Source organism: Macrotis lagotis, chromosome 1 (genome assembly GCF_037893015.1).
Source record: "Macrotis lagotis isolate mMagLag1 chromosome 1, bilby.v1.9.chrom.fasta, whole genome shotgun sequence".
Lineage (NCBI taxonomy): Eukaryota > Metazoa > Chordata > Mammalia > Peramelemorphia > Peramelidae > Macrotis > Macrotis lagotis.
This window is the reverse complement of record NC_133658.1, coordinates 496,107,230-496,123,634: the sequence shown is the minus strand read 5'-3', so window position 1 is coordinate 496,123,634 and position 16,405 is coordinate 496,107,230. Positions and strand designations below refer to the sequence as shown.

The window sequence follows — 16,405 nt, the reverse complement described above, 5'->3', positions numbered from 1 at the left end:
TAATATATTCTTTTTTCTTGTTTGGTTTCTCCCCTTTTCATAGATCTGATGATAGAGTATTTCTTGATCTGTTAATTGATCTATAGTTTCCCTCTTGATGTCCAAATTCTGTTCCCATTTTGATCTTATTTTGGTATATGGTGTGAGATGTGGGTCTGTATCTAGTTTTTGTCATATTATTTTACAGTTTTCCCCCAGTATTTTTTTCTTTCAAGTAATCTTAATCTATACATATATTTTGTAACCTGCAACAAAAGACTGAAATGATTAACATTAATTGCTTTAGAAAAAAGGGGCTAGAAACTGGATAATAATATTAAGACAATTTTAGGAATGCTATCTTTTTATACAAGAATAACTCAGTCTCCATAGAGACTGTCAAACTTTGCCAATGCCGGCTATATTTCAAGTCATCATAGTGGGGTATTGGGAAAAGTTTTCAATTAGCAATAGTCATGCCTTGGATAAACCTCATTGGCTACAATACGCTTTTGCCCAGCAGTTTTTGTCAAATAGTGAGGTGGTTTTTTTTTTAGGTTTTTGCAAGGCAAACAGGGTTGAGTGGCTTGCCCAAGGCCACGCAGCTAGGTAATTATGAAGTGTCTGAGACCGGATTTGAACCCAGGTACTCCTGACTCCAGGGCCAGTGCTTTATGCACCACACCACCTAGCCGCCCCAAATAGTGAGTTTTTAATCACAGAAGCTAGAGTCTTTGGGTTTATCAAACAATAGCTTACTATAATAATTTACTATTGCATATTTTGTACCTATTCTAATCCACTTATTCAAATCATTGCTCAATTTTTTCTTCTTTTGCTTTTGCAAGGCAATGGGGTTAAGTCACACAGCTAGGTAATTATTAAGTGCCTGGAAATTTGAACTCAGGTCCTCCTGACTCCAGTGTCAGTGCTCTAGCCACTGCAAGACCTAGCTGCCCCCATTACTCTATTTCTTAACCAGTACCAGATAGTTTTGATGACTGCCTCTTTATAGTATAGTTTTAGATCTGGTTCAGCTAGGTTGCCTTTCTTTGAATTTTTTTTTTCAGCAATTCCCTTGATATTCTTGACCTTCTGTTGCTCCAGATGAATTTTATTGCTATTTTTTTTGGCTCTGTAAAATAGGTTTTCAGTAGTTTGATTGGTTTGGCACTGAATAAGTAATATAATTTAAGTAGAAATATAATTTTTATTATATTAGCTTGACCTAACCATGAACAACTGATGTTTTTCCAGTTGTTTAGGGCTGATTTTATTTGTGTGAAATGTATGTTGTAATTGTGTTCTATGTTTCTGGGTTTGTTTGGGGAGGTGGATTCTCAAGTATTTTATGATGTCTACAATTAGTTTAAATGGAATTTCTCATACTATCTCTTGCCTTTGGGCTCTGTTGTTTACATATAGAAATGCTGATGATATATAGGTTTATTTGGTCCTGTTACTCTGCTAAAGTTAATTGTTTCAAGTAGTTTTTAGTAGACTTTCTAGGTTCTCTAAGTATATCATCATACCATCTATAAAGAGTATAAGTTTTGCTTCCTCCTTGCCAATTCTCATTCCCTCAATTTCTTTTTCTTCTCTTATTGTTAAAGCTAACATTTCTAATATTATATTGAAAAGTAATGGTGGTAATTGACATTCTTGTTTCACCCCTGATCTTATTGGAAATGGTACTAGTTCATCCCCATTAAATATAATGTTTTTTGATGGTTTTAGATGGATACTGCTTATTATTTTAAGGGAAACTCCATTTATTCCTAAACTGTCTAGTGTTTTTTAATAGGAATGAGTGTTGTATTTTTCAAAGGTTTTTTCAGTGTCTTTTGAGATAATCAAATTATTGCTGTTGGTTCTGTTAGTGATATGTTCAATTATATTGATTGTTTTCCTAATATTGAACCATCCCTGCCTATCTGGTATATATCCTACCTGATCATGGTGTATTATCCTAGTAATAACTTGTAATCTCTTTGCTAAAACTTTAAGATTTTTGCATCAGTGTTCATTAGGGAGATTGATCTATAATTTTCTTTGCCTGTTTTACCTCTTCCTGGTTTAGGTATCAGCACCATAATGGAGTCATAAAAGAAATTTGACAGAACTCCTTCTCTATTTTATTCAGATAAGCATTTAGAAATGTAAAATTTCCCCTAAAAATCACTTTGACTGGGGTAGTTAGGTGTGTCAGTGAATAGAACACCAGCCCTGAAATCAGGAAGACCAGAGTTCAAATCTGACCTCAGGCACTTAATAATTGCTTATCTGTGTGGCCTTGGGCAAGTCACTTAACCCCACTACCTTAAATAAATTAATAAATTTAAAAAAACTACTTTGATTGTATTCCTAAATTTTGTATAATGTCCCATTGCTATTTTCTTGGATAAAATGATCGATTATATTTGTTGCATTTGATCCACTCATGCTTTAAAATTAGGTTATTTAATTTCCAGTGAATTTTGGTTTATTTTTCCATGGCCCTTTATGAAATGCAATTTTTTGGTGTCAGGATCTGAAAAGCATGCATTTACCATTTCTGCTTTTCTGTATTTAATTATAAGGTTTCAATGCCCTAGTACAAGGTCTATTTTGATATAGGTGCCATATACTGCAAAGAAAAATGTGCATTTTATTTTATCCTTGTTCATTTTTCTCCAGAGATTTATCATATATAAATTCTCTAAGATTTTATTCACCTTTTTAACTTCCTTCTTGTTTATTTTTTTGGTTAAATTTGTCTAATTCTGAGAGAGGGAGGTTGAGGTCCCCCACTATCATAGTTTTGCTGTCTGTCTCCTTGTAATTTATTCATCTTCCCCTCTAAGAATTTGGATGCTATACCACTTGGTGCATATATATGTTTAATAATAATATAATTTTATTGTCTATGCCCTTTAAGAACACATAGTTTCCTTCCTTTTCCCTTTCAATATGCTCAATTTTTGTTTTTCTTTTGACCAAGACCAGGATTGCTACCCCTGATTTTTTTTACTTCCACTGAAGCATAATACATTTTGCCACAACCTTTTTACCTTTACTTTGTGTGTATTTCTGCTTCAAATGTGTTTCTTGTAAACTACATGATATAGGATTCTGATTTTTAATCCATTCTTCTCCATGCTTTTGTTTTATGAGGGAGTTCATCCCATTCACATTTACAGTTAAGATGACTAATTTTGTATTTTCTTCCATGCTATCTTTCCTGTTTATACTTTCTTCTTTCCTTTCTTCTTATTCCTCCTCACCAATGTTTTGCTCCCTTTAACTTTTCTTTTAAAATTTCAATGTTAGGGCCAGCTAGATGGTGAGGAGAACAGAGAACCGGCCCTGGAGTCAGGAGAACCTGAGTTCAAATCTGTCTCAGACATTTAATAATTACTTAGCTGTGTGGCCTTGGGCAAGTCACTTAACCCCACTGCCTTGCAAACTCCCCCCCCCAAAAAAATAAAATTTCTACTTTCACTTTCCCTTTTATCAGCCCCTTCTCCTTTCTTTTTAAACCCAACTGGAAATGTATGTTATTCCTTCTCTGGGCCAAATCTATTGAGTAGGATTGACTCAGTATTTACACCCTCCCTTCTTTCCCTCTAATATAATTGATCTTTGTGCCTCTTTACCTAGTGTTATTTATTAACTAATGCCTAGTCTTCTCCTTGTAAAATCCTCTTTTTTAGGTTTTTTATTGTTTTAGCCCTGTCTTGTACCTATAACCTTACTGTCAAAATGTACTCCTTTAATCTGTTCTGATAGAAGTACACTTTTCAAGGGTTGATTCACTGAATAATTGATTTGGCTATTTGCAGTATTTTCTCCTTTAGTTGAGAATTCTGGAATTAGGCTATGATAGTCCTTAGGGTTTCTATTTTGGGATCTCTTTCTAAAGGTATTCTCTGTATTCTTTCTAGGATTATTTTGTCTTCTTTATCTAATATGTTAAGACAGTTTTCCATGATAATTTTCTAAAAGATATTTTCCAGGTTCTTTTTTGATTTAGGCTTTCTGGTAGATCAAAAGTTCATAAATTATCTCTCCTGAGCCTGTTTTCCAAGTTGTTTGTTTTCCCTAAAAGGTATTTACATTTTCATCATTTTTTTTTGTCTTTTGATTTTGTTTGATGAAATCTTGCTGTCTCATAGAGTCATTAGTTTCTAACTGTGCAATTCTAATTTTTAGGCTTCTATTTTCTTCAGTTAGTTTTTTTGTTTTCTTTCCAGTTGGTTAATTTTACCTTTTGATGTATTGCATTCTTGTTACAGATGGTCATTTGACTTTTAGATGAATTGCGTTCCTTTTTCAGTTGGTCGATTTGACTTATTTTTAAAATATTGTATTGATTTGTTTTTCCAACTACATGCAATGATAGCTTTTGCCAATCATTTTTTTGCAAGGTTTAGAGTTTTACATTTTTCTCCTTCCCTCCCTTCCCTTCCCCTTCCCCCGACAGAAAGCAATCTGATATAAGCTCTATATTTATAATAATGCTAAACCTAGATCAATATTGATCATATTGTGAGAGAAGAATCAAATCCAAACAGAAGAAAGAAAACATTAGGGAGAAAAAAAATGACATAATACATAAAACAATTTTTAAAATTAAGATAAGTTTTGATCTGCATTTTTTTAGGTCTTTTTTGCAAGGCAGTGGGGTTAAGTGGCTTGCCCAAGGCCACACAGCTAGGTAATTATTAAGTATCTGAGGCCAAATTTGAACTCAGGTCCTCCTGACTCCTGGATTGATGTTCTATCCACTGCACCACCTAGCTGCCCCCTTGATCTGCATTTAAACTCCACAGTTCCTTCTCTGGATATGAATGGTATTTTCCATCACAAATCATTTAAAATTATCTTTGATTATTTACTGTTGAAAAGAACAAGTCCATCATGGTTGATCAACATCCTATTTGTTGTTAGTGTATATCATGTTCTGGTCCTGGTCATTTCACTCAGCATGGAAATTCCCTCAATTTCCAATTTTTTTGCCACTTCAAAAAGAACTTCAATGAATATTTTTGTACATGTGGGATATTTTACTTTTTTTCATGATCTTTTTAGGATATAGACCCAGTAGTGGATCAAAGAGTATGCACATTTTGTTACCCTTTGAGTACAATGAGTTGCATTCCTTTTGTAGTTGATCTATTTTATTTTTTTGATGAGTTGCATTATTTTTCTAGTTGGCTATTTTTACTTTTAAAGAAGATGATTTCTTGGGGCAATTTTTCATAATTTTCCTGCACGGCTCTCATTTTTTTTCCATTTTTCTTCTTTGATTTTTAAATTTTTTTTAAAGTTTTTCCATGAGGTTTTAGATTTGGGTCCAATTCATAACCTCTTTTGAGACTTCCCATGGGGGTAATTTGTCACTGCTTTGTTCTTCTGAGATGGCATTGTTATCATCTCTAACTGAATAGTAACTTTCTATGGCTCTTTTTGTTTTTGGTTTTTTGCTCATTTTGGTAGCTCTGCTTCTGGGATATAGCGAGTATAGTCCCAAGGTTTTTTGACTGGGGTTGAAGTCTAATCCCTGGTTTATTACTTGCCAAGGTGTTGCCTATGCAACCCAGGCGGTATCTAAACAGAGGTTTGTTTCCTCCTTTATATCCCAGCTGCCTTTGCAGTGGTTTGTTCCCAATCCAGTCTTGTCAATTGTCCCAGTGTTCCCAGTGCTCGGACTCTGTCTGGCATTGGGACCCTACCTTCTGGTCTGCTACCTAAGGGAGCCAGGATCTGGGCTGCTTTCTAACTGTCAGGGGCTGAGCTTGACTGGAAGTCTCCCATTGGCTTTCCTGCTCTCCCACCTAACTGTGCTCTATTTCCTCTCCCTCTCCCCCTCCCCCTCTCTTGCCAATAGACCTTTCACTGAAGATCCTCTATGATATTTACAATTGAGAACTTATTTTGCTCCTTTTTTTGGTGGAATCTGTAGCTTTAATGTCTTTGTAAAAGTTTCATTTAACATTGTGAAGAGAAAAACTCTGGGAGCATGCTAACTTCACACCACCATCTTGCCTCCAACCCAGAAGTGTTGGCTATAGGTTCTTAAGAGTTTTCATCTGTGGTTTTCTTTCAAAACATTATTGGTCAATTCTATCTATTTTCATTTTATCCTCTTAATTCTGAGTAGTTTACCCAGAAGTGTTGGCTATAGGTTCTTAAGAGTTTTCATCTGCGGTTTTCTTTCAAAACATTATTGGTCAATTCTATCTATTTTCATTTTATCCTCTTAATTCTGAATAGTTTTCTTTGAACATTTCTTGAAATATAATGTCTCCTTTTTGGGGGGACAATTTTTATTTGACCATTCAGATGGTCCAATAATTCTTACTCTTTTTTTCCCTCAACCTGTTTTCAAGGTAAATTGTTTTTGCTATGAGATACTTTGCATTTTCTTTTTTTAGCCTTTTGATCTTGTCTTAATATTTCTTGTTGCCTCTTGAAATCATAGGCTTCTATTTAACTTTTTAGGGAATTTGTTGCTTAAGCAAAGTTTAGCACCTCTCATGCCCCAACTGTTAATTCTCTTTCCAATTCTTCCATAGCTCTCATTCATTTACCATTTTTTCCCTCAAGCATTGGCATTGTTTAAAATATTTTTTTTAATTCCTACTTCATCCTTTCCAGAAATTATGGCTGAATTTGTGACCAAACTATTTTTTCTGAGGCTTTGCTTGTAGATATTTTTGAAGTCAATATTCTTCTTGGTTGTTTCTTTAGTATCTCTGATACCATAACTCTTTTTTAATAGAATACTTTTTTGTTTGCTCATTTTTCTAGACTACTTCCTGACTTTGAACTTGATGATAGGGCTAGATAGACTCTATTGAACTTCTAAAGAGAAAGTCTAGGCTAGTCCTGTTTCTGCATTCTTGGGGTACTGAATATGGTCTTATTCCAGGATCAGGACAGGTTGGAGAGCTGCAAGCTTTCACTGTTTTCCAAAATGGTCTGATCTAGGGTCTGATTGTGTGTCTTTGTTCCTTTACCTGGGTTTGGGGTCTGAGCAAGAGTAGACTGCTACTGGACTTATCCCCTAACCACAAGTTCTCTTGGCTCAAACTCACAAAATTATACACTTCCCTTTTGTCTGGGGTTCCTACAGAGATTATCCCTGCACAGATAGGGTTAGGTGCTGGATATGGGATCCTGCACTGCTTCTGGGGTCTGGACTACATCTCTACTTCTGCTGCTCGCTTCTGAGTTTATTTCTTTCTCAGTATACCACCCAGGAACTCTGTACTTGGAAATATTGCTTTTGTGCTCTAGTCTACTTCTCATTCTGAACTGAATCTATAACCTGGAACTGACAAAATTGTGACCTAGATGACAAAATTGAAAGATCACACCTAATACCCATCCTAGTGCCTCCAAATAGGTATGAAGGATACTATGATAAGAATCTAGGACCTCCTCTCACCTTTGTGCATAGCCTTTCCCTGGATCCTTGAATGCTTTCAGGTGATATATTCTAGGCCCAACCTCCAATGTCTTTAGACTTTCCTATCTCTTTCTTCCTGTGCCAAATGGGACTAAGCAAATGACTCATTGTGACTTTTTTTCTGAATTTTCCTACGAGGATTCAATCTGAAGCATTTTCTTGATCTGTTTCAAAGGATTTTTTTTTTGTCAAGGGGAGCTTTCCATACTGCCTCCTATCACTGCCATGTAGGCTCCACCTCTCCATTTTCATATTTTCTCACAATCAGACCCTTTGCTTCCTCTCTCTTCTTTCTATTATCTCATAGCTATTTCTTCAAGTTTTTCCAATCCTTTCCCACATCTCTGAGATATATCCCAAAATCTGATGATTCAGGTTCCTTTGACAGTGTTGGAAAAAAATCAAGAGATAACATTCATGGTACATTTATATTAAGTCACTATGATCCAAGAGTTGCTGCTTTCTGTGAGGGACTTGTGAATGACACAATTTTCAGAGATACTCAGACTTAACTGCTTCTAGTCATTAGTCACTAACTAGACTAAAGTATTTGCTGAAGTACTGAAATGATGCAGAAATAGAATTTGACAATTTTGGCCTTAGGACATATAATCAAAACTAAAGAGTATTAGCATGAGAAGGAATCTAAGAGTTTGGCTAGTCCTTGACCTCATTTTACAAAAAGAAGGAGAATTTGGTAGTAGATAAGAAAAAAGAGATTGATATAACAGATTAGGAGCATAATGTACAGAAGCAAATGAGCACACGAGGTATGTTTGAGAGACCCAAACATATCAGTTACTGGGACAAGAAGTACTCAGAAAAATGGAAAGTAGTATGGTAGACAGTGGGTATAGATCAATTTCTCACACCATAAACCAAGATAGGCTCAAAATACATGACTTAGGCACAAAGGATGTTATCATAAGCAAATTAGTGGAGCACGGAAGAAATAACCTTGTCAGATAAATGGATAAGAGAAGCATTCATTACAAAAAAAAAAAGATAGAGATCTTCATAGATGATAAAATGGACATTTTTGATCTCATGAATTTAGACCTAGGATTCTGACAGTTATTTTTAAAGAGGAAAAAATGGGGAATGAAACTATCCATTGCATCTTTTTATCTTTCCATTCCCTTTTTTAATCTCATTTGCACTGGATTTAGAGAAAGTTATATTTTCAGGTTTAAATGTGTAAGAAGTAAACATACATTTAAATGTATGACTTATGAAGGTTACTCCACAGGCAATTGTGTAAATTTTCAAATACCTTCAGAGCCAAACTCTCTTTTCAATCTCAGAAGCTCTTTCTTTACCATAACCAGAAAACCCATATACCCTTTCTACTACCCTCCAAAACTGTCTCATTTATTCTCCTGCTATAGACTTTTTATAGACTTTTAGATCTAGAAGATAATTTAGATATTATCAAGCAGATTATTCCTATCTAGACAGAAAGATAATAAAAAGAGAGATTAGATAGATAAGTTGAAGGCCAAATAGGTACAATGACTTAAAATGGGATATAATTAAGTAATATGGTTTAGATTCAAACCTAGTATACTTGCTTCCAACCCAATTCTTCTAAAAGGAAAGAGGTTGAAAAAGGGAAGTTGAAAAAACTCTACATAGAAATTTGTACTGAACTATATGCTAGGAAAGGGAAAAACTCATTTAGATGACTTTAAAGGAGAGGAAACCTCTGTGTTAATTCTAGCATGATGTCAAGAATCTGAACAAGCAGGTAAGGGCAGTCAGCAAGCACTTTGCTTCTGAGGAATCCAGGGAATATGAAAAACCACTCAGTCAAGGTTCAGATTGCTACAAGAGAATAGTTTTAGCCAGAAACTAGCAGTTGATCAATTCAAGTATCTGAGCTGGAAAAAAGTGCTGAACGGTCTGTAATTCAACCCACAGCAATAACTTGTTGAGAACTTGATTTAATGAATTAAGTAGAGTTACACAGCATTACAAAACTGGAATGAAGATCAGTCAAATACAATTCACTCATTCTATAGATGAGGAAACTATGAAGCCTAGTTAAGTGACTTACATTATTCTGTACTCTTTATCTCTTTCTTTCTTCCTCTTTCCCTTCCTCTTTTATTGATATCTTTTGTTTTATACATCACATTTTCCAATGATCCATTTTGTTCTTCCTCAAACCCAATCCCAATGAATCTTAATAGTCATTTCCCTAAAAGTATAAAGGACATCTGGCATGTGTAACATTAAATATATTATATACAAAATGTCTCCTACCTATTTTTTGAAATTAACCTAATTTTTTCAATTAACAAAAATCCATTTTTCTCTCCTTCTCTACTCATTTCCCTGAATTGAAAAAAAAAGAAACAAATAAAGCTCTTGTAATATGCATGATCAAGCAAAACAAATTCCTACATTGGTCACAAATAAAAAATTATGTCTTAATATGCACTCTGAATCCAATTTCTCCCTGTCAAGAGGTATACAGCATTTTCCATGAGTTCTCTGTAATTGTAACTAGTCACTGTGTGGATCAGCATTCTTACATTTTTTCAAAGATGTCCATCTTTCAACATTATTGCTACTATTTAAGTTATTTCCCTGATTCTGCTCACTCCACTTTGTACTGGTTTAATACAAACTCTCCCAGACCTTTCTGAAACTGTCACCTTAATCATTTCCTATAGCACAACAATATTCTACTGCATTCATATGTCATGACCTGCTCAATCATTTCCCAACTGAAACCAATGTAATTAAGAAATTTAAATGAAAAAAATATCTTTCCAAGTTCCAAATTTTGTAACACAACATATTTTCAAGTTGCCCTGGTGTAATGAGTTTCAAAAGTTTGTTCATAAGTCAAATATTTTGAACTTGGAAAGACTTTTTCTCATTTAAATTGCCCAAGTGGTCTGGTCTACCATTCATCCTGTGAAAAATCCTCACCTGGAGTATTAACATGTGCTAATACTTATTAACATGTATCCATGACCTTAACACCACTTCTTATCTTTAGAAACAATAAATTTAGTGAAGAAAACTATGAGGAAGATAGAGGTATGAATGAAATCAACAGCTCACTGGTTCTTTTATTTAACAGTTTCTGCCGAATTAGTGACAGAAAGGAGAGTGTACAAGTATTAGAAATATACAGGGCCCTTTCTCCACTGTCTTTTCTTAAGAGTCACATAGCAATGGCTCTCAAGATCTCTCAAGCAGTGGCTATGGTACATGTCTAGTTCTATGGAAGGTGTACCTCTCTGACAATGACCCACATGTCATAATCTAAATAAACTGGTTGGATGAATCACCAAATTTATGAAGGGTTCCTCTAATTACTTAGAAAGAGTAATGTTCTGGAATCAGAGGATGAATTCAATTCAAGTTCTGCCACTTAGCTTAGACACTGTACAAATTGTTCAGACCCTCTAAGCCTGTTTCCTCATATAATATGTTATTTCTTGATTGTAAGGAAAGCAAATTGTAAAGCTTAAAGCAACAGATAAATGTCAGTTAATGCTGTTATTTGTGAATTGGACCTAAATTTGGAGTTAAGAAACACTAGTTAAAATTACACCTTAGACACTACTAAAAACTTAGGAAGTCATATAACTGTTCTGGATCTTAGTTTCCTGAGCTGTAAAATGAAGTTGGATTTGGACTCAAAGATCACTTCTATCTCTCAGCCTATAATTAAATGATTACTTCAACATTAAGTAAAACTGAGAGGCATTGTGACATAGTGAATAGGAAGTCAGACTTAAAACCAAGAAGATATAGATTCAGATCCCACTTCTAACAATTATTAGCTATGGGAACAAGTCTGAAGCTCAAACTCTTCTCAAAGGATATCATTTAAAATCTTAAAAGTAATGATCTACCTTGAGGAGAGGGTCATACAGCTTATGAATATCTAAGACAAGATTTGAAACCAGATCTTCCTGGTTTCAAAGACCAACTATGTTACCCAGGTACTTTTTAAACTCATGTTGAGTTTGAGATGCTTATGACATAATCCATTGTGTAATATCTAAAGACAGAAGTGAAACTCAAAAAAACACCTAGGGCTGAATATATACATCTAGGGACTATCTGCATAAATTGGATATAGAGAGAATAAAAAATATTCTAAGAGAGAGTCATAGGATATATATACCCTCAGCGAATTGATAGACATGGATAATGGACCAGCACAAGAGAGTAAAGAAGAGCAACAAAAATTAAGACATCATTGGAAATTTTGTAATAGTTTCATATATAAAAAAAATTCTATATTGCTTTTTTAAAAAATGCTATCATTGGGGTGGCCAGGTGATGCAGTGGATAGAGCACAGGCCCTGGAGTCAGGAGGACCTGAGTTCAAGTTTGGCCTCAGACACTTAATAATTACCTAGCTGTGTGGCCTTGGGCAAGCCACTTAACCCCATTTGCCTTGCAAAAAAAAAAAATCTAAAAAAAATGCTACCATTGATGTATCATTTATTACATGCCAGTATTTTGCTTTAACATTTTATAAATATTACCTTATTTGACCCTCATAGCACCCTAGGAGGTAGGTGCTATTATCACCTCCATTTCACTTGAAATAAGATGCTACACTCAGATAGATTTATCAGGGGAGAATACATTTCAAGGTATGAACATATCTCAAGGTGGGAACATGGCCTGGATACCCTTATAGGTTTAGAGGGTGGTCTCAATTGAGTGAGCAAACTTGATATTGCCCTTTGGGGCCTATAAAAATCTAGAGAACTAATTTAGAACCCCTCAGAATTTGCATGAATTTTGCATTTGAGAAGCAATTGGCCTCAGTGTCAGTCTCTTTTCTCCTTTTAGTCAAAAGAGGTCCTTAGGGGCAGCTAGGTGTCGTAGTGGATAAAGCACCAGCCCTGGAGTCAGGAGTACCTGGGTTCAAATCCGGTCTCAGACACTTAATAATTACCTAGCTGTGTGGCCTTGGGCAAGCCACTTAACCCCGATTGCCTTGCAAAAACCTAAAAAAAAAAAAAAAAAGAGGTCCTTATAGATTCAAAAGGTCTGGAAGATTTTGGACTTCTTATCTTTCCCTAAAAGTCCAAATAAATGTCCCCAGAATAGCTAGTTTCTACACCAGAAGACAAGGACAGGTTGACTTAAGAGTCAAAACTCTAAAAAGAGACCAGTAAGGAAAAAAAAATCACATCTAAAGAGAACATATTGAAGACTATGCAAAAGACATTCAGGAAAGGAAAATTACCCTTTTGTCACATGTGCTTTCTAGGCTTGCATTCATATTTCTCTGGGAATACTGGGAGAATTTTTTAAATCAATTATTCTTTTTTATTTTTATTTTTCATTTTTTTTAGGTTTTTTTCACAGCAAATGGGGTTAAGTGGCTTGCCCTAGGCCACACAGCTAGGTAATTATTAAGTGTCTGAGACCGGATTTGAACCCAGGTACTCCTGACTCCAGGGCTGGTGCTTTATCCACTGTGCCACCTAGCCGCCCCTTAATCAACTATTCTTACTAAACCATCTAAATAAATACCCATTTCTAGAAAGCAATTAAAAGTAAGACTATCTAATTGATAGCCATTAATATAGTAGAAGCACATGAACAATCTGATAATAGAAAAGATAGTCCCAATCTCATCAGGATAAAAGAGACATAGGCTTTGGGGATCTGACTTCTCAGAATTAGGGGGCATTGGGATAGTTCCCCAGAGTATTGTGAGCCATATTTGATATCTGCCCTAAGTCATCTCTTGTACTAACTAGGTATCATCAGGTCCTTCAAGTGATACTCATATAGAATGAACTTGAGGTTCTTCACAATCCTGGTGGCTCTCCTTCTCTCTGAACTTATCAATGTCCTTCTGAAAATGTAGCACATAGATCTAAACATGGTACTCCAGGCAGAAAAAAAGCATGACTTTGCACTTCTCTCTCTGAACATGTGTATGCAAATCTGTACCTACCTCGTTCAGGATACAATGTTTCTCTTAATGTATCCTAAGACTTCATTAACTTTTTCAGCTCTCATATCACTCTGTTAACTCATATTACGTTTGTAGGCCAATAAAAACCCACATATCTTTTTCAGGTAAATTGCTGAATGACTCTCCCATTCTATACTTGGGAATTGCTTGCTTTTTAAATTTGGGTTTCACATTTCTCCTTAATAAATTTCTATGTCACTTGAGTTTCAGCCTAATTTTATTCGTGAAAGGCCATTTTGGATCATGACTCTGACATACAATTTGTTAACTCTGGTTTTTATTCAGCCAAGGAAAATAATCTTTGAATCAGAAAACATAGTACAACAATGGACAATAAGACACTAAAATAAGTAAAGAGGTATTAAAAGAACTCAGTAGTTGCCATTAGAAGGCTCTTCACCAGACCCAAATAAATTCTATTCAAAGATATTGAGAGAAATTAGAGTGATTGCTCAAGCATTGGTGAGTTAGCTTTGAAAGATTATAAAGAAATAAAGAAGACTGACTAAGAACAAATGTTTAATTATAAAACAAAGCAAGAGTAAGCTACAATTAGGCCACAATGCTTGACTTTAACTCCTGGCAAAATTGTAAAACATTATTAAAGAAATAGTTTAGGAGTAGCCAGAAAAAGAAATGAGTTTTCCCATAAGTCAATATGGCAATATGGTTTCATTAAGTGTAGGCCATGTCAGACTGGCTCTCTCTCTCTCTCTCTCTCTCTCTCTCTCTCTCTCTCTCTCTTACAAGGACAGTCATATAAAGACTGGTAGAATATGAATTACTGTAGCTATAGCTTACCTGAGTTTAACAGCATTTGAGAGACTTTCATGCAGTAATTGTAAATAAGAAAAATAGAACAATTAGGAGGATTCAGAACTGAATTCAGAACTAATTGAATGATTAGACCTAAAGAGTGATTGAGGAACCTGTGAGTGGTTGAGTGTTGGATTTTGAGTCAAGGTGACCTAGGCTAAAATGTCACTTCAACATTTAGAAGAATTATAATTTTGAGAAAGATACTTAATTTCTCTCAGCCTCAGTTATCTTATTGGGAAAATGGGTATATTAATAAATAGTTCCTGCTACAAGATTATGAAGATCAGATGGCATAATTATGTAAGACATTTGTAAGTTTTAAATCACAATATAAATGCAAGCATGTTTTCTAGATGTTTGTTTAAGTCATTAATAAAAATAAGGTTCAGGTTTTTCGATATAATGATGCTTACACTAAGAGTCAATAACAGAAAACATTTATCAATGCCGACTATGTTGTAGAAACTGATTGAAATGCTGGGGATACAAAAAGAATCTAAAGACAGTCCCTGTTCTCAAGGAACTTAAATCTAAAGGGGAATATATATACACATATGAAAAATAGGAAGCAAATAAAGAAAAGAGCATTAGAATTACAAGGGATTGGTTGGTTGTGGCTTATTCTCCATCATGTTTGAAGAGAACTAAATCCTCCACTAAAATCCATCAGTATGTTAGAGTCAAGGTACAATGTACTTTTTACTACGACTAATCAGACCAATAGGCTAGCTAGATGGTGCATTGGTCTTGGAGTCAGGAGAACAGAAAATTCAAATTTCACCTCAGGCACTTTAACATTTACTAGCTGTGTGACCCTTGGCAAATCACTTAACCCTGATTACCTCTCATCCAGGGCCATCTCCAGTCATTCTGATTCAGATCTGGCCATTGGACCCAGATGGCTCTGGAGGAGAAAATGGCACTTAGTGATCTAGCATAGCACCCCCTCACTCAAATCTAATTCATGTGCTTGTCATGGCATCACCTCTGTGATGTTATAGTCTTCTTGGAGATTGAAAGACAAACATCATCAGTGAGACCAATATGAGTCCAGAAGGCTATGCCATAAGTTGGGCACAAATAGAACATATGAACAGTGGAAGTGGAAATGTCTCTAAATATGTATTTCTTTTGAGCTACTACAATTCTGTTTTGCTCATAGAATAGAGTGCCTTCTTTCTTGTAGGAACACCATGCTGGGCACTATGCCAACATCTACCATGTCTCATAATGCATTCCATGGTTATTCAGAGAAACCTTGAGGGTGTCCTTGTATCACTTCTTCTGACCTTCTTGTGAACACTTGAGTGCTCTGTAAAATAGGATTTTAGGCAAATGTATATTTGACATTCAAACTATGTGGTCAATCTTTCAGAGCTGTGCTTTTTTCAGTAGAGTGAATCTTGGGTAGGTCAGCTTAAGAAAGTACCTCAGTGTCTGGTACCTTATTTGTCCAGGTAAGCTTCAAAATCATCCTAAGACAATTCAAATGGAGGTAATTCAGCTTCCTGGAAGGAGGCTGGTACACTGTCCAGTTTTCACAGGCATACAACAACAAAGTCAACTCTCCCACTTTCCTTTGGAGCCTCCCAAACACTAAGCTAGGTATGGCAATAAATGGATCAACCTCATCCTCTGCTCACATTTCTGGAAAGTATACTGCCATTGTAAATAAGCCTATTACATGTATGGATAGTATGGTGCTGGCTGGCGTTTGTGTTTTCGTGCTGTTAATTGTCCTTTTTTTTCCCAATTACGTGCAAAGAACTTTCAACATTCATTCCTTCTGCAAATTTTTGAGTTATGTATTTTTTACCACTCTCTCTTCCCTCTATGGCTGAAAACACTCTGATGTAGGCTGTAAGGTACAATCATGTCTAAGTTATTTTCATATTAGTTATGTTGGGAAAGAAGAACTTTGGGGAAAAACTATGAGAAAGAAAAGAAAAATAAAAAAAAGGTTTTAAAAATGAACATAGTATGCTTTGCTCTGCATTCAGACTCCACAGTTTTTTCGCTGGATGTGGATGGCTTGTTCCATAACAGGTCTCTCAGGATTGTCCTTGATCAATGAAGAGGAGCTACAGCCATCAAAATTGATCATCTCACAATATTGCTATTCATGTGAGTAACATTCTCGTGCTTCTGCTCACTTCACTCAGTATCAATTCATGAATTCAGGA

General features: G+C 35.3%; 1 non-coding gene across 1 annotated transcript; it reads right to left on the bottom strand.

Annotated features, from left to right (window-relative positions):
• Positions 1 to 363: 363 nt before the first annotated feature.
• LOC141510292 (U4 spliceosomal RNA) lies at positions 364 to 503 on the bottom strand. Its single transcript, XR_012474801.1, has one exon. It is a non-coding gene; the product is annotated as a U4 spliceosomal RNA (small nuclear RNA).
• Positions 504 to 16,405: the final 15,902 nt, after the last annotated feature.